General features: G+C 40.0%; 1 pseudogene; it reads left to right on the forward strand.

Moving 5' to 3' along the window:
- Positions 1-9,406: 9,406 nt before the first annotated feature.
- LOC124508848 (nucleophosmin-like) lies at positions 9,407-11,807 on the forward strand (annotated as a pseudogene).
- Positions 11,808-16,310: the final 4,503 nt, after the last annotated feature.

Raw genomic sequence — 16,310 nt, forward strand, 5'->3', positions numbered from 1 at the left:
TGTTTCCTTTTATTAATTTTCAAAATTGCCACCTGAGAGTTAAACCATAAATTCAGTCTGCAACAGGCTGAACCAGTTATTTATAAATTTACATCAGAGAGACTATCTTCTGGTCCAATGAGGATCTTTCGAAATTCTTGACCATGACCAATTTTAAGAAATAGATTTCACATTGTGATCCAATACATACACATGAATAATTAAAATAACTTTTACAAGATAATACTTAAACCTTACAACATGCAATCTGGTATTCTCTATTCTATTTGCTCTTCCGTTTGTGCTGTTATTTTTGTTATTGTTTTCCTATACTGAAGGACAGAAAGCATAACAATTAAGATCACAAAATCTAGGCCCAGCCCAGCCAGGTTCAACACTCAGATCTCAAGTTGTGGGATACAAAATCAACATACAAAAATCAAATACTATTGTATTCACTAAGGATAAACGTATGAAAAAAATTTAAAACTGCCATTTATAACAGCATCAAAAACAATAAAATACTTAAGAATAAATTTAACAAAGGCCATGAAGGATCTGTACAATAAAAACTGTAATACTTTGCTGAAAGAAATTGAAGATGACATAAACAAATGGAAACCACCCTGTGCTCATTGATCGGAAGAATTAATATTGTTAAAATGTCCATACCACCCAATACCATCTATAGATTCAATGCAATTCCCATCAAAATATCAATAGCATTTATCACAGAAATAGAAAAAATAAATTTTACATTTTCATGAACCTCAGAAGACCTGGAATCACCAATGCAATACTGAGGGAAAAAGAACAAAGCTGAAGTTATCAGAAATTATCACACTTTTTGATACTACAAAGCTAAAGTAATAAAAATAGTATGGTAATGGCACAAAACAGACACATAGACCAATGGAACAGAGTAGAGAGCCCAGAATTAAACCCCGGCTTATATGGTCAACTAATATTCAACAAGAGAGCCAAAAACTCCCAGTGGGAAAAAGACCATCTCTTCAACAAATGATATTAGGAAAAATGGACAAACACATGCAGAGCAATAAAACTGGACCCCTATCTTATGCTACTCACAAAAATCAACTTGAAATCGTTCAAAGATTTAAAAATAATACCTGAGACTATAAAACTCCTAGAAGAAAATATAGAGAAGAACTTCCTTGATGTTGGTCTTGGCAATGATTTTTTGTATATGACACTAAAATCAACAAGTAGGAGTATGTCAAACTTAGAAGGTTTTGCAAAGCAAAAAAATAAATACATAAACAACAAAAATGAAAAAAAATTACAGAATGGAAAAAAAATTTTTGCAAACCATATATCAGATGAGGAGTTAATAACCAAAATATAGGGGCGCCTGGGTGGCGCAGTCGGTTAAGCGTCCGACTTCAGCCAGGTCACGATCTCGTGGTCCGTGAGTTCGAGCCCCACGTCAGGCTCTGGGCTGATGGCTCAGAGCCTGGAGCCTGTTTCCGATTCTGTGTCTCCCTCTCTCTCTGCCCCTCCCCCGTTCATGTTCTGTCTCTCTCTGTCCCAAAAATAAATAAACATTGAAAAAAAAATTAAAAAAAAAATAACCAAAATATATAAAGAACTCATATAACTCAAAATTAGAAAAAAATCTAATTTTAAAATATGCAAAAAAAACAAACCTAAATAGATATTTTCTGAAAGAAGACATCCAAATGGCCAACAGGTACGTCAAAAGATGCACAACATCACCATCCATCATGGAAATGCAAATCAAAACCACAGTGAAATGTTAACTAACACTTGTTAGAATGGCTATCATCAAGAAGACAAGAAATAGCAAGTGCTGGCAAAGATATGAAGAAAAGAGAACTCATGCAATGTTGGTGGAAATGTAAATTCATTCAACCGCTATGAAAAGCAATACAGACTTTCTTTGAAAAATTAAAAATTGGGGCGCCTGGGTGGCGCAGTCGGTTAAGCGTCCAACTTCAGCCAGGTCACGATCTCACGGTCCGTGAGTTCGAGCCCCGCGTCAGGCTCTGGGCTGATGGCTCGGAGCCTGGAGCCTGTTTCCGATTCTGTGTCTCCCTCTCTCTCTGCCCCTCCCCCGTTCATGCTCTGTCTCTCTCTGTCCCAAAAATAAATAAACGTTGAAAAAAAAAAATTTAATAAAAAAAAAAAAAAAAAGAAAAAAAGAAAAATTAAAAATTCACCTACCATATAATCCAGCAATTCTGAGTATATATCCAAAGGAAATAAAAATGGGATATTGAAGAAATATATGTATTACCATGTTTATTGTAGCATTATTCACAATAGCCAAGGTATGGAAATAACCTAAGTGTCCAAAAACAAATTAATGGATAAAGGAGTTGTGTGTGTGTGTGTGTGTGTGTATGTGTGCGTTCAAATAGTATTTGAAATATTACTTAGCTGTGAGAAGGAAGGATAGGTATCCTGCCATTTACAAAACATAGATAGACCTGGAGAGTGTTATGCTATATGAAATAAGTCAGAAAGACAAAGACAAGTACTGTATGATATCACTTATATGTGCAATTTAAAAAAACCAAACTTGTAAAAATAGAGAATAAAATGGTGGTTACCAGGGGAGGTAATTGATACTACCTATTACAGAATAGATATTGCTTATGGGTACAAACCTACAACAAGTAGTAAATAAATTCTAGAGATATAATCCACAATAAAGTAAATGTAGACAGCAATATTGTATTATGATCATCAAACTTGCTAAGAGACTGGTCTCAATTATTCTAACTACTAAAAGGAAAGGATAATTATGTAATGTGTTGGAATGCTAATTATCACTACAATGGCAATCATATTACAACATATAAATGTATTAAATTAACATATTGTACACCTTAAATTTACACAGAGCTATATGTTAATGTATTTCAATTAAAATAAATATTCCAGTTCTGCCAGATATTAGCTTTGTGACTTATGGGCTTTGTACTGCAGTTTCTTCTCTTCTAGAAAGAGACTAATAACTGGGAATAATAACAGCACCTACTCATAGGGTAGATGTGGAGATTAAATGAGGAAATACATATAGAACACTTAGATTTAGCTCAACAGTAAAGGGTGTGTACATGTTTGTATAATAATAATAATAATTACTATTTTTCAAAGATAGTCAAGATGCACTATATTGATTCATGACCCAGTAACAAGTCAAACCCAGCAATTAAGAAACCTAAACTACACTATAACCTGGACTAAGTCTTTCAGACCATGAGAGCCTGCCCAGCCAGGCAACACCCAAATTAAGGAGTGCCTACAGCCCATATCAGCAAGCTCCCAAAGCAAGCAGCTAGCACAGAGAAAGCCCATCAGACATAATGGCACCAGGCTGTCTGCATCCTCACATCACAGCACTCTCCCACTTTCCTGATTCACTCCTCACCAGGACACCTTAGTAACTGCTACAGCTTCGTGCTTGCCCACAAGGAATCTGCTCTGGAATGGAGAATCTGCATCAATAAAAAATAAGTTGCTCTTGTGAGAACATAAAAGGGGATACATTGATGGCAAGATTTCCTTCTGCCAACTAGGGCCAGAGATGGAGAATTAAGGGACTATTGCCAGGGGGAGAAGAAGTCTGCTGAAATGCTCTCACTTTCTTCCCAGGATGACAGGTCCTTCAACACAATGGGAAAGGGTGGGGGCCAAAGAGGGCCATCCCATAAAAATTCACTCCCTGACCAAACTCTAGTCAGGCTACTCTGAGCCCTCTTCTTGGCTAGATCTCAGCCCTGGCCTATAAAGACTTGAACAAAATACCAACATAATCTCTAAAAATTCAGGTCTGTAATCCCTAGGATTAACCTATCCCCCTTAAAATTGCCTGCCTGAGAAACCTTAAAGCTGCCAAAAGAAATGATTATTCCAATCCACACTTGAATAAGGGCCCTTGTCTCCCAGCCTCTGTGGGAGAATCCTAACTTCCATAAGCCTAAATTAGTAAACCCAGATGGGCTTAACATGGACCTTTTCCTTATTTTTGTAATTTTTCACTTCCCTGACTCTGTTCAAGCCCTGCATTTCCCCTCACTATTCCTTCATTCTTTCTTTAAAATGCCCAGTCATCTCTGTTCAAATCAAAGTTGAGTTCAGTTAACACTGGACTCTTTTCCCTATTGCAATAGAATATTACTGATTGAAATCTGTCTTTACCATTTTGAGTAATGTCCAGCTTTTCTTAATTTTGACATTCCTACATCTTGGGAATCAAATTCAAGGCCCTCACTAACTGTAACAAAATACTGAGGAAGGTTCTAGGGTGTTTAATTCTGCTAACAGGTCAGGTCTTTATACCATATTGATCAGGCCCTTGGATACACAGGACTGACCAAGGGCAATGCCAAGAGAACACAATGGGGGAAGAACATTATGCCGTAAACAAATAAACTATGAGAACGGTGTGTATTTTAAAGTCTTACTGATGTGTCTAGTGGAAAAGGACCACAAGACCATAACTAGCAGGAGGCCGTTTCTGCTTTAAAAGTTCTAGTAACATTATAGCACCATGGGGAAGAGTAAAAATAGTGAGGCTCCTGAGACCTGAGGGAGGCAAGCTCTAAGAAAAAGTAAACAATTGTCAATCTCTTGCATTACAGCAGTTAGAAGTGGTGCTTATGTCTCCATGCTGTCAAGCTTTGTGTAAAGCTGTGGGTGACTTCTCAGTGCACTAAAGGGATTAAATGTTTCATGAGAAGCTGATACATCAGGCTTTGATTCTAATTCAATCCCTAGAGGTGTTTTGTTAATTTTATAGTTGGTGTTTATACAGTTGGGGAAGTATAATTTGGTAAACCTATGTGCAGATATTTAGAGGTGTTGATTGTTTCCTATGTTAAAGAAGCTAATTATCTGATACATAAGATTAGTGACATGGGCATTAAATAGCATGTGTTGGGCCCCAGACATTACAGAATTCTCTCCAGTGAGGAACTCTAGGAGGTATGAAGTATGATACACAACTTTACTTTTTCCTTCTTGGGAAGAGAAAGAATCTAGGAAGAAGAGAACTTCCAGAATTCTGAGGGAAAGGGAGGCTTATCTGTGCCTAGTCCCATGCCAGGCAATGGCCAATGGCAGAGGAGAGAGCCCCAGAATGTGGATCATCCCTCCCTGGGGTGAGACAGGGAGGTGGAGCACTGTTTTATTATTTCTCTAGGCAGAGCAAGTAGGGAGAGATTCACGGGTCCTGGGTGTTGCCCGTCCTCTGCACCCCTCACTCTAATCACCACATGTAAATTTCTCAAACATGAGTTCTTCCAAAGAACAGCAACCAAGGTGAAAAGACCTAGCAGTGACATGAGGGTGGAGAATATGGTAGAGAGATATGGGCAGCACTGGGTGGAGGGCAGCAAAGGCCCCAGCCAGGCTGACTTCTGGTCCTAGCTGCAGTGATCCCAGACTAAAAATGCCTCTTCATCTCTTTATACCTGTATTTCTTTAATGAGTGGAAGTGAGGGGTGCCTCCTGCCCACCTCCCCCCCTTCATCTGTCCTCCATCTCCCACACTGAGGTCTGGTATGAGGAACCCCTGGATATTCTCCACCATGTTGTTAACCCTGGACTCAAGGCCTGACTAGATCACCCTCCAGTAATTTATGAGCACTCAGGAAAATGTTAGAGGGGCATTTCTCTCTACACTCAGACTCTGACTCACTATGTGGCTTGGTCTCATTCTCTCTGGACTTCAGACTCTATATAAAATGAGGTCATTGTCCCAATTATCCTAACAGAGACACCATATGTTCATCAAGTTGTCTTGTGGACTGTAGAGAGCCATGCCTCTTCCAATTCCTGCTATGGGTTGGGGGGAGGCACGTGGACAGGTTCTAAAATTTTACTCTTCATTTAGCACTCACTTAGAGAGCCCCAAGGATAAGGCTGCATAGGCTCTCATCTTAAGGGCCTGACAGTTTAACAAAAGATTCAGAGACATGAAAACTAATCATCATACAATATGTAGAAGTCCAGTTCCTTTTAGTTCTCCTAAAACTCTCAACACCTTCTGGTGTTATGTTGACCAAAACCCCTGGCTTCAACCTTCCAAATTGTCATTCCTAAGGGGCAATGGTCTATCCTCAGGAAGAGACCTCTTCATCCCCTGTGTGGATGGGGTCATCTTTACCCAGGTACTAGTTCTAATTCTAACAGATCGTTTTGGAGATTCATCACCCCAAACCACCATATCTTTACATCTACATCCTGTAGATCTATCATTTACAGCCTGTTTCTTCATAGATCCATTTTGTGCTCTTCTCCTGTTCTGAAACAAGCTCTTTTTCCTAAAAACCACATTTCCCAGGATCTTTTTCCCACTGGTTTCCAACTAGGTTTGGCCAGTAGAAGGCTCCAGTGGGATATTAGAAGTTGGACGAAGGGAAATCCAGATTAATTCCTTCTCTGTCTTTACTGAAGCTGGTGTCTTCAGCTGTGGCTACATCTTATTATAGAAAACCCGAAATATCATGTCCTTCTTCCACACATAGTCCAGAGTACTACTGGAAACATTATGAAAAATACACAGATTTCCTCAGATCCACAAAGTTGTGAAGCCAACCCCTCTAAAGAAGAGGAGCCTCCAGAACCCATACCTATGGAGGGGTGAGCTAAGATTCAACATTAATATTTCTGACTCCAAACCACCCCACAGACCACAGCTGCACTCTTCCTCTACCACAGGTCCCACTCCTGCATACTTTGGGCAGACCTGGCTTGGGTCCCCGGAATATACTACAGTGATCCTGACACACACATTGTCCACCTTTGGTGAAGGTATCAGGCCATTCCGGAGATCTTAGAAAGCACATCAGGTTCCCCTCAACTCCTCCTTCTCTTCCCATTTTCATATGGGTGTGATCTGCTTACAGTGAAGGCTAAGGGCAGGCAGAGAAGCAGGCTAACCATCAGTAGCATTTCCCTGTACATTTATAATGGAGTTGCTGTGTGAAAATCAGGACCCCAGCAAATGAAAGGAATTCCAGAGAATTCTTGGCAACAAACCTGCAACAAGGTTATGTATGGAACCCTGGTTGAAATGCTTCTTCCACAGTGGGAGGCATGGCCAGAGGCAAGGAGGATGGGGATAGGGTTGCTCTCAGCTGAATTTTAACATGTATAACCTAGAAAAAAATTAATATTATGCAAACATACACATCCAGCCCAGAAAATCAGACTTCTCCTAGGGCAGCCCCTCTCAAACATGGTGTTTTGATCAGATTTCTAATAAGCTGTGAGGTTTTCCAAAGCAAGCTTTAATAAATAATAACTGAAGAACCAAAGATAAGGAACCCCCCACTGAAGAGGATTCAAGGTTGTCTCCATCCCAAACCTCTCTCTCCTGAGTGCCATTTCTGTATTTCTGTCTCCACCAGGGGATATTGATGGGGAAGTGAAACTCAATACCATTCCAGCTAAACTTAACCCCTCCCCTACTTTATTTCTCAAACCTTCTTATACTCCTATTCCCCCTCCCATTATTGGTAATGGTACCAAAATCCAGCCAGTCAACCATGCCAGAAACCAGGAACTCACCTTAAATTGTTCCCTCTCCTACTAATCCTTCCTGCATCTTAATTGGGGCATACACAGCCCTAAGCTAGGTCACTAGCTAGGTCCACAGTTTTAATTTCTGTTGATGTTGATCTCTTTATGAGAGAAAAAGATCAAAGAGGTTCCTTTCCAGAGTCAAAGAGGGCCAGTGAATATCTGTCCTTCTCTTCTAGGCTTCCATACTCATTCTGTGACAGGTTCATGCATTCTTTCTGCCTCCCTCTTGGCCCCACATTTCTGGCATGAGCCCAGACTTAGTTGAGCAGCAACAACCCCAATGCTGGTTAGCTACTCCCCTTGAGTCACCATCACAGAAGAGTGGGTACCCATGTAACCTGCCAGGTAAGTTAGGGTGAGGAAAGCAGTGTCCACAGTGAATATCTGCTGTGTGCTAACCAGGTGAGTTGATTTCATGCACCCATCAATGAAAGAAGGCTAAGCCATAAGAGATGTCCTTGTGGAATCAAACAGCCTCTCTCTGGAGGCTCCAGCTTGAGTTTCCCATAGCCAGCACCCAAATAAGGTCCTCTGCCCTGGCTGCACTTACATGGGATCCCATACCAGGGAAGCTTTTCACCCTATCTCTTCCACCAAAACTGTTTCTGGGAAAAATTTGAGAGCAGTTTGAGATCTAAATTCACACAACTCTGAATTGGAGCCACTGAGTTCCTGGTTCCAATGTATTGTACATATTCAACGTGAGGTTTTATCTGTCATGGTGGACTTCCAGCTTGGGGGTTTCCAGGATGATAGGGCTTGCCTTTCTTGCCTCCAGAAGAGACTGATCCAGGCCAGCACATAGAAGTACTCTGTGAGGTGGACACATCATAGATGCATCGGTCAGCCCAAGCCTTGAAAGACAGAGAGTCCCCATTCTTGGCCTCACTCCCTGACCATGCCTGAGACACACTCCTTCTCCCTTCCAGGCAGCAGCACCCAGCAGCACTGTGCAGGGAGAACCTTGCCCTTTGTAGATGGCTTGTTCAGAGCAAAGAGACACCACATGTCTACCAAAGTACTTGTCAACTATAGAGAGCCAGAGATATGGAAACAGAAGGAACAGTGTAGCAAACATCCTGGATGGTGATGATAGGAAAGGACTGCCATTGTTGAGTGGATGGAAAAGCTTCCTGAAATGATAAATGCACAAACATCAGTGCTCATGTTACTTGAATCTGCCAATGTGCCTGTTTCTAATGCTTTCTCATTTGACTCTCAGAACTACAATGTCCATGCTTCATGGACAGCAGCATAGGGAGGAGGCTGAGTGAGGAGCACTCATTGTGTTGCCCAGTGCTGACATTTAATTGTCTTTTCTGAACTTTTGTTTCCTTGTCTGAAAATAGAAGAATATTAGCATCTGCCCAAAAGTAGCATCTTACTTTCCTCTATGTCTAGTAGCCTGTGGAAAAACAAGAGCCTACCCTAATAATTCATAACTCACTCAGACCCAAAGCCTGCTACTAACAGATACTGTGCAATACTCCATTACTATATGGAAATGCAACTTATGAATAAATTCACCCACCTACAAACTTTTTCAGTAGATCAATGCCATGAAATTTTATATAATGGACCACCAATAGAAAGGTCATTTATAGTAAGAGTGTTTCAATGTGGAAATGTTTGAGCACAACTAGAGTAGAAGATACAACAAAGACGTCAGATGACTGGATTTAAGAGAATGGATTTGGGACAGATATTATATTTTGACATTTTAATATAAGAGAAAAATATTCATAGTTGTAAATATAAATAGAGTGATAAGGAATTCCAGAGCAACAGTCTGACTGGGGCATGTGTGTGTGGTGTTTTGGACTCTCAAATTGCCACGAATGCTATTACTATGGATGATGGAATTTTCCAAAGCGAATTGCTCTCAGTAAAGTTCTAAGCAAAAAGTTTAGACCTCTTTACATGATAGTTGCATGCTTGGAAAATGCAGTACAAAAACTATGTCCCCAAATGCTTTGTATTTATATATAAAAGTGAGTTATATACTAGGTAACAGTAACTATAAGTTTCTGACTAACATGATTGTCCTCCTGGATATTCTAGAGTCACAAGAAATCTGGGACAAAACTTTATTAGACTGTCCCCAAATGTGCAATATGTCCAGCATCCCTATTGCCCATTAAATGTCATGTATTATAGGGGCGCCTGGGTAGCTCAGTCAGTTGAGTGACCAACTTCGGCTCAGGTCATGATTTCACAGTTTGTGAGTTCGAGCCCCATGTCAGGCTCTGTGCAGACAGCTCAGAGCCTGGAGCCTGCTTCTGATTCTGTGTCTCCCTCTCTCTCTGACCCCCCCCCCACTCATGCTCTGTCTCAGAAATAAATATACATTAAAAAAATTTTTTTAATAAATAAAAATAAATGTCATGTATTACCACCACCACAAATAATAATTGTAACAATTCAAAACACCTCTATAAATCTTCAAAACACTCCTTAGGAGATAGTACCTTTCTATTTAGAATCACTGACCTACCACTAAGAGCTTTGTTAATGAAAAGATAAATACTGATTGAAATAACAAGAAAGCAGCTATCAGCCCTGATTGGTGGGTAAGAAGATCCTCAAAAGGATATGTGAATAATTACATAAGCATTTTTTTTCCTGAGTATATCAGTCACTTGAATTAAGTTATGCTACAGTAACAAACAACCCCTAACTCTCAGTAGCCTAACACTACAAATGTTAATTTCTCCCTCATGTTTCATGTCTGGAATGCATTGATAGAAGTACTATGCTCATCTTTACAATGCAGCAATCCAGTCTGACAGAGGTTTCATCTTAATATTACACAGCCGTCTAATAAAAAAAAAAGAAATAAAGAAAAGAAAAGAAAAAAAGAAAAAGGGGGGCGCCTGGATGGCTCAGTCGGTTGAGCATTGGACTGTGGCTCAGGTCATGATCTCATGGGTTCGTAAGTTCGGCCCGCATGGGGCTCTGTGCTGACAGCTCAGAGCCTGGAGCCTGCTTCTGATTCTGTGTCTCCCTCTCTCAATCTCTCTGCCCCTCCTCCACACACACTCTGTCTTTCTCTGCCTCTCAAAAAATAAAAGAAAACTAAAAAAACAAAACAAAACAAAACAAAAAACATTACACAGCCCCGTCCCTGGTGCGATTCCGTCCTGCGCGGCTGTTCTGTGGAACAGTAGTCGTTTCTCTCTGTCCGCCTTATCTCCCACCTAAGTGCATGCCACCACCTCGTGGAAGATTTGATGGACATGAACATGAGCCCCCTGAGGCCCCAGAACTATCTTTTCGGTTGTGAACTAAAGGCTGACAAAGATTATCACTTTAAAGTGGCTAATGATGAAAACAAGCACCCGTTATCTTTAAGGACGGTCAGTTTAGGGGCTGGTGCAAAGGATGAATTGCACATTGTTGAAGCAGAGGCAATGAATTATGAAGGCAGTCCAATTAAAGTCACACTGGCAACTTTGAAAATGTACAGCCAATGGTTTTCCTTAGGGGCTTTGAAATAACACCACCTGTGGTCTTACGGTTGAAATGCGGTTCAGGGCCTGTGTACATTAGTGGACAGCACTTAGTAGCTGTGGAGGAAGATGGATGCAGTCAGGAGATGAAGAGGAAGAGGATGTGAAACTCCTTAGCATATCTGGAAAGCATTCTGCCCCTGGAAGTGGTAGCAAGATTCCACAGAGAAAAAGTAAAACGTGCTGCTGATGAAGATGATGATGAAGATGAGGATGGCCACGATGATGATGAAGATGATGACAAAGATGATTTTGATTATGAGGAAGCTGAAGAAAAGTCTCCAGTAAAGAAATCTATATGAGATACTCTAGCCAAAAATGCACAAAAATCTAACCAGAATGGAAAAGACTCAAAACCATCAACACCAAGATCAAAAGGTCAAGAATCTTTCAAAAAACAGGAAAAGACTCCCAAAACACTGAAAGGACCTAGCTCTGTAGAAGACACTAAAGCAAAAATGCAAGCAAGTATAGAAAAAGGTGGTTCTCTTCCCAAAGTGGAAGCCAAGTTCATCAATTATGTGAAGAATTGCTTCTGAATGACTGACCAAGAGGCTATTCAAGATCTCAGGCAGTGGAGGAAGTCTCTTTAAGAAAATAGTTTAAACAGTTTGTTAAAATTTTCCATCTTATTTCATTTCTGTAACAGTTGATATCTGGCTGTCCTTTTTATAATGCAGAATGAGAACTTTCCCTACTGTGTCTGATAAATGTTGTCCAGGTTCCATTGCCAAGAATGTGTTGTCCAAAATATGTTTAGTTTTTAAAGATGGAGCTCACCCTTTGCTTGGTTTTAAGTATGTATGGAATGCTATGATAGGACATAGTAGTAGTGGTGGTCAGACAAATGGAAATGGTGGGGAGACAAAAATATACATGTGAAATAAACTCAGTATTTTAATTAAAAAAAATTGCACAGCTGTCATAAGAAGTGGGTACGAGAACATTTGGTTTCTAAAGCTTTCACCTTCATGCGACAAATGTCACTTTTGACCAAGGCAATCATCATGGTCAGAGTGGGGAAGGGCAATCCAACATATACCCAGGAGGGCCAGAAACAGAGATATTAAATAGTGGCTCCACAGACTACAATACCGGGCTTTGGGAATCAGAAGAACCTGAATTTAAACTCCATCTTGACTTGCTAACTGTGCAATATGTGACATTACTTGGCGCTTCCAAACCTCAGTTTCTTTATCATTAATAGTAATAATAATAGTCCCACCTGTGACTTGTTGATCATTTACTTTGTGCCAGACATGGTACAAAATGTTTCACATTTCACTGGATTGACAGAAGAGCTTCAAGGCAGATGCTATTATGAGAGAAATAGTATCTTTCTTGTGGTAATGTTATGAGAACAGAATGAGGTAAGCGTATATAAATTGTAGTTGGTGATCTAGAAACTGCATTTGGGTCCAGCTCTGTGAAATGTACTGTAGGGAGTATGGAAGAAGCAGAGTAGTAGGGGGCTCAAAAAAAGAAGTGGGAGACATAGATGTAACATTCAAAAAGGTTATAGATGATTGGGAAGATGAAACATGAATGTGTGAACCAGAAAACTATGAGACACACTTCTTGCAATGGAAAAGTAGAATTCCTCTAAAGCATCATTAACAGGCTTTGAGGAAGCAGAGAATAAAGAAGAGGAAACACCAACCTGGGGGAAAGTAAGTCAAGATATAACTAGAAACAGGTAGAACTTCTGGAGTCATGTGCTGGTGAGGGCATGGAGAAAAGTTACCACTAGTATTTCACTTTGTTCTCTGAAATCTATGCATACACCACTAGTCATTTCCCTGATGGATCTGAGATCTCCACATAGGTAATCAGCTCCAGCTGACACCGACATCAGCACTTGCCTGATCCAATCTCCTTTTTTTTTTTTTTTTTTTTTTCAGATGAGGAACCTGAGGCTCAGAGAAAATGCAACTTGGCTAAAGTTGAATGAAGGCTTATCTGTGTCTCCTAAGTCCCTCTAATGACTATTGCTCCCTCCACCAACTGCCCTCAACATCAGGAGAACAACAGAGAACTAACTCTACCTGCTGCTGCCCCATCTCCCAGTTCTTAGAGGAATAGCCAAGGACTTGCTCCTGAATCAAAGCAAGGTCTTGGAAAAGGTGTTAATATTTCCAGAGACTTACTGACACTCCATTGGGGTAGATTATACTTCCCTGTCTCACTGACAGTAGGCTTGGTCATATGACTTTCTTTGAATTATGAAACGTGAGCAGAAATATGTGTTCTACTTTTCACCAGAAGCTAGTGTGTGGTTAGTATGTGATTATCCTCTCTCTCCCTCTCTCTTTCTCTCTCCATTTTTTTATTGTGATACAATACATGTAATGTAAAAATTTATTACCTTTACCATTTTTAATTATACAATTCAGTGGTGCTAATCTCTATTCTCTCTCTTCCCTCCACCATGACAACCAGCAATTGTTCAGATAGCATCTTCTCCATCATCCTGTGTCCCAGGTTAATATGATTTGGAAAATATATACTGCTGACTCAGATAATATGAGAAAGAAATAAATCTTTAACATTGTAGCTTCTGGCACCTTGGGGTCACTTGTTATATAAGTATATAACTTCTCCTGGATGATACTCAAAACAATACATGGCTATCATCTTCAACTTGCTGTCCACACTGCTGGCTATACACCATGAAGCTTCCATGCAATAGCACCTGACTCGAATGGAAATAGAAGAAAGTGTTTTTACCTTCTAAAACCTCATACCTAAACATCATAGAAGCCATTTATGAAAAACACACAGCTAACATCATCCTCAATGGGGAAAAACTGAGAGCTTTTCCCCTGAGATCAGGAACATGACAGGGATGTCTACTCTCACCACTGTTGTTTAACATAGGGTTGGAAGTAATAGTGTCAGCAATCAGACAACTAAATGAAATAAAAGGCATCAAAATTGGCAAAGATGAAATCAAACTTTCACTTTTCACACACGACATAATACTCTACATGGAAAACCCAAGAGACTCCACCAAAAGACTGCTAGAACTGATACATGAATTCAGCAAAGTCGGAGGATACAAAATTAATGTACAGAAATCAGTTGCATTTTTATACAACAATAATGAAGCAACAGAATGAGAAATAAAGACACTGATCCCATTCACAATTACACCAAGAACCATAAAATACCTAGGAATGAACTTAACCAAAGATGTAAAAGATCTGTATGCTGAAAACTATAGAAAGCTTTATGAAGGAAATAGAAGATAAAAAGAAAAGGGAGGGGGAACACTACATGCTTATTGAATGGAAGAATAAATATTGTTAAAATGTCGATACTACCCAAAGCAATTTACACATTCAGTGCACCAGCATTCTTCTCAAAGCTAGAATAAACAATCCTGAAATTTGTCTGGAACAACAAAAGACCCCAAATAGCCAAAGTAATATTGAAGAAGAAGACCAAAGTGGGAGACATCACAATCCCAGACTTTAGCCTCTACTACAAAGCTGTAATCATCAAGACAGCATGGTATTGGCACAAAAACAGACACATAGACCAATGGAATAGAATAGAGACTCCAGAATTGGACCCACAAATGTATGGCCAACTAATCTTTGACAAAGCAGGAAAGAACATCCAATGGAAAAAAGACAGTCTTTTTAACAAATGGTGCTGGGAGAACTTGACAGCAACATGCAGAAGAATGAAACTAGACCACTTTCTTACACCCTTCACAAAAATAAACTCAAAATGGATAAAGGACCTGAATGTGAGACAGGAAACCATCAGAACCCTAGAGGAGAAAGAAGGAAAAGACCTCTCTGACCTCAGCCACAGCAATTTCTTATTTAACACATCTCCAAAGGCAAGGGAATTAAAAGCAAAAAAGGAACTATTGGGAACTCATGAAGATAAAAAGCTTCTGCACAGCAAAGGAAACAATCAACAAAATTAAAAGGCAACCAACAGAATGGGAAAACATATTTACAAATGACATATCAGACAAAGGGCTAGTATCCAAAATCTATAAGAAACTCACCAAACTCCACACCCAAAAAACAAATAATCCAGTGAAGAAATGGGCAGAAGACATGAATATACACTTCTCCAAAGACACATCCAGATGGCCAACAGGTACATGAAAAGATGCTCAACGTCACTCCTCATCAGGGAAATACAAATCAAAACCACACTGAAATATCACCGCACGCCAGTCAGAGTGGCTAAAATGAACAAATCAAGAGACTATAGATGCTGGAGAGGATGTGGAGAAACGGGAACCCTCTTGCACTGTTGGTGGGAATGCAAACTGGTGCAGCCACTCTGGGAAACAGTGTGGGGTTTCCCCAAAAAATTAAAAGTAGATCTACCCTATGACCCAGCAATAGCACTGGTAGGATTTTCCCCAAGGGATGCAGGAGTGCTGATGCATAGGGGCACTTGTACCCCAATGTTTATAGCAGCACTTTCAACAATAGCAAAATTATGGGAAGAGCCTAAATGTCCATCAACTGACAAAGAAGTTGTGGTTTATATACACAATGGAATACTACTTGGCAATGAGAAAGAATGAAATCTGGCCATTTGTAGCAACGTGGACGGAAGTAGAAGGTATTAAGCTAAGTGAAATAAGTCAGTCAGAGAAAGACAGATACCATATGTTTTTGCTCATATGTGCATCTTGAGAAATGTAACTGAAGACCATGGAGGAGGGGAAGGGGGAAAAAAGTTACACAGAGGGAGGGAAGCAAACCATAAGAGATTCTTAAGGACTGTGAACAAACTAAGGGTAGATAGGGGTGGGGAGAGGGGAAAGTGGGTGATGGGAAGGGAGAAGGGCACTTGTTGGGATGAGCACTGGGTGTTGTATGGAAACGAATTTGACAATAAATTATATTTAAAAAATGTAAGGTGCAGACTAGGAACAAAAATATTTGAAGAGGAAGGGCAATGTGTATAACTGAACATGTTCTTCCATTGGCATAGGGCATGTTCAAATGGCCTGATCATCCAGGTTGTTGAGGAAGGATTTTCTTCAGAACTGAGTCTTTAAAACAGGATGTCACAGCCAATTTTACCAGTCTGAAGAGAAATGTAGAGAGAAGAGAATTATGGCAAAATAGAAGGAATTTTCTTAATCAGTGACTATCATTTCAGGCAAGGAATTTTATTGCTATCTACCTTTGATAACATGTGGGTATGCAGAGACCAAAGAGATGTGATGGTGTCAAGTTGTCCAGCCCCAGCCTGGGACCACCT

Source organism: Lynx rufus, unplaced genomic scaffold (assembly GCF_022079265.1).
Source record: "Lynx rufus isolate CCGP_SWC_20201006 ecotype Redwood Valley unplaced genomic scaffold, mLynRuf1.p SCAF_1, whole genome shotgun sequence".
In the NCBI taxonomy this organism is placed as follows: domain Eukaryota; kingdom Metazoa; phylum Chordata; class Mammalia; order Carnivora; family Felidae; genus Lynx; species Lynx rufus.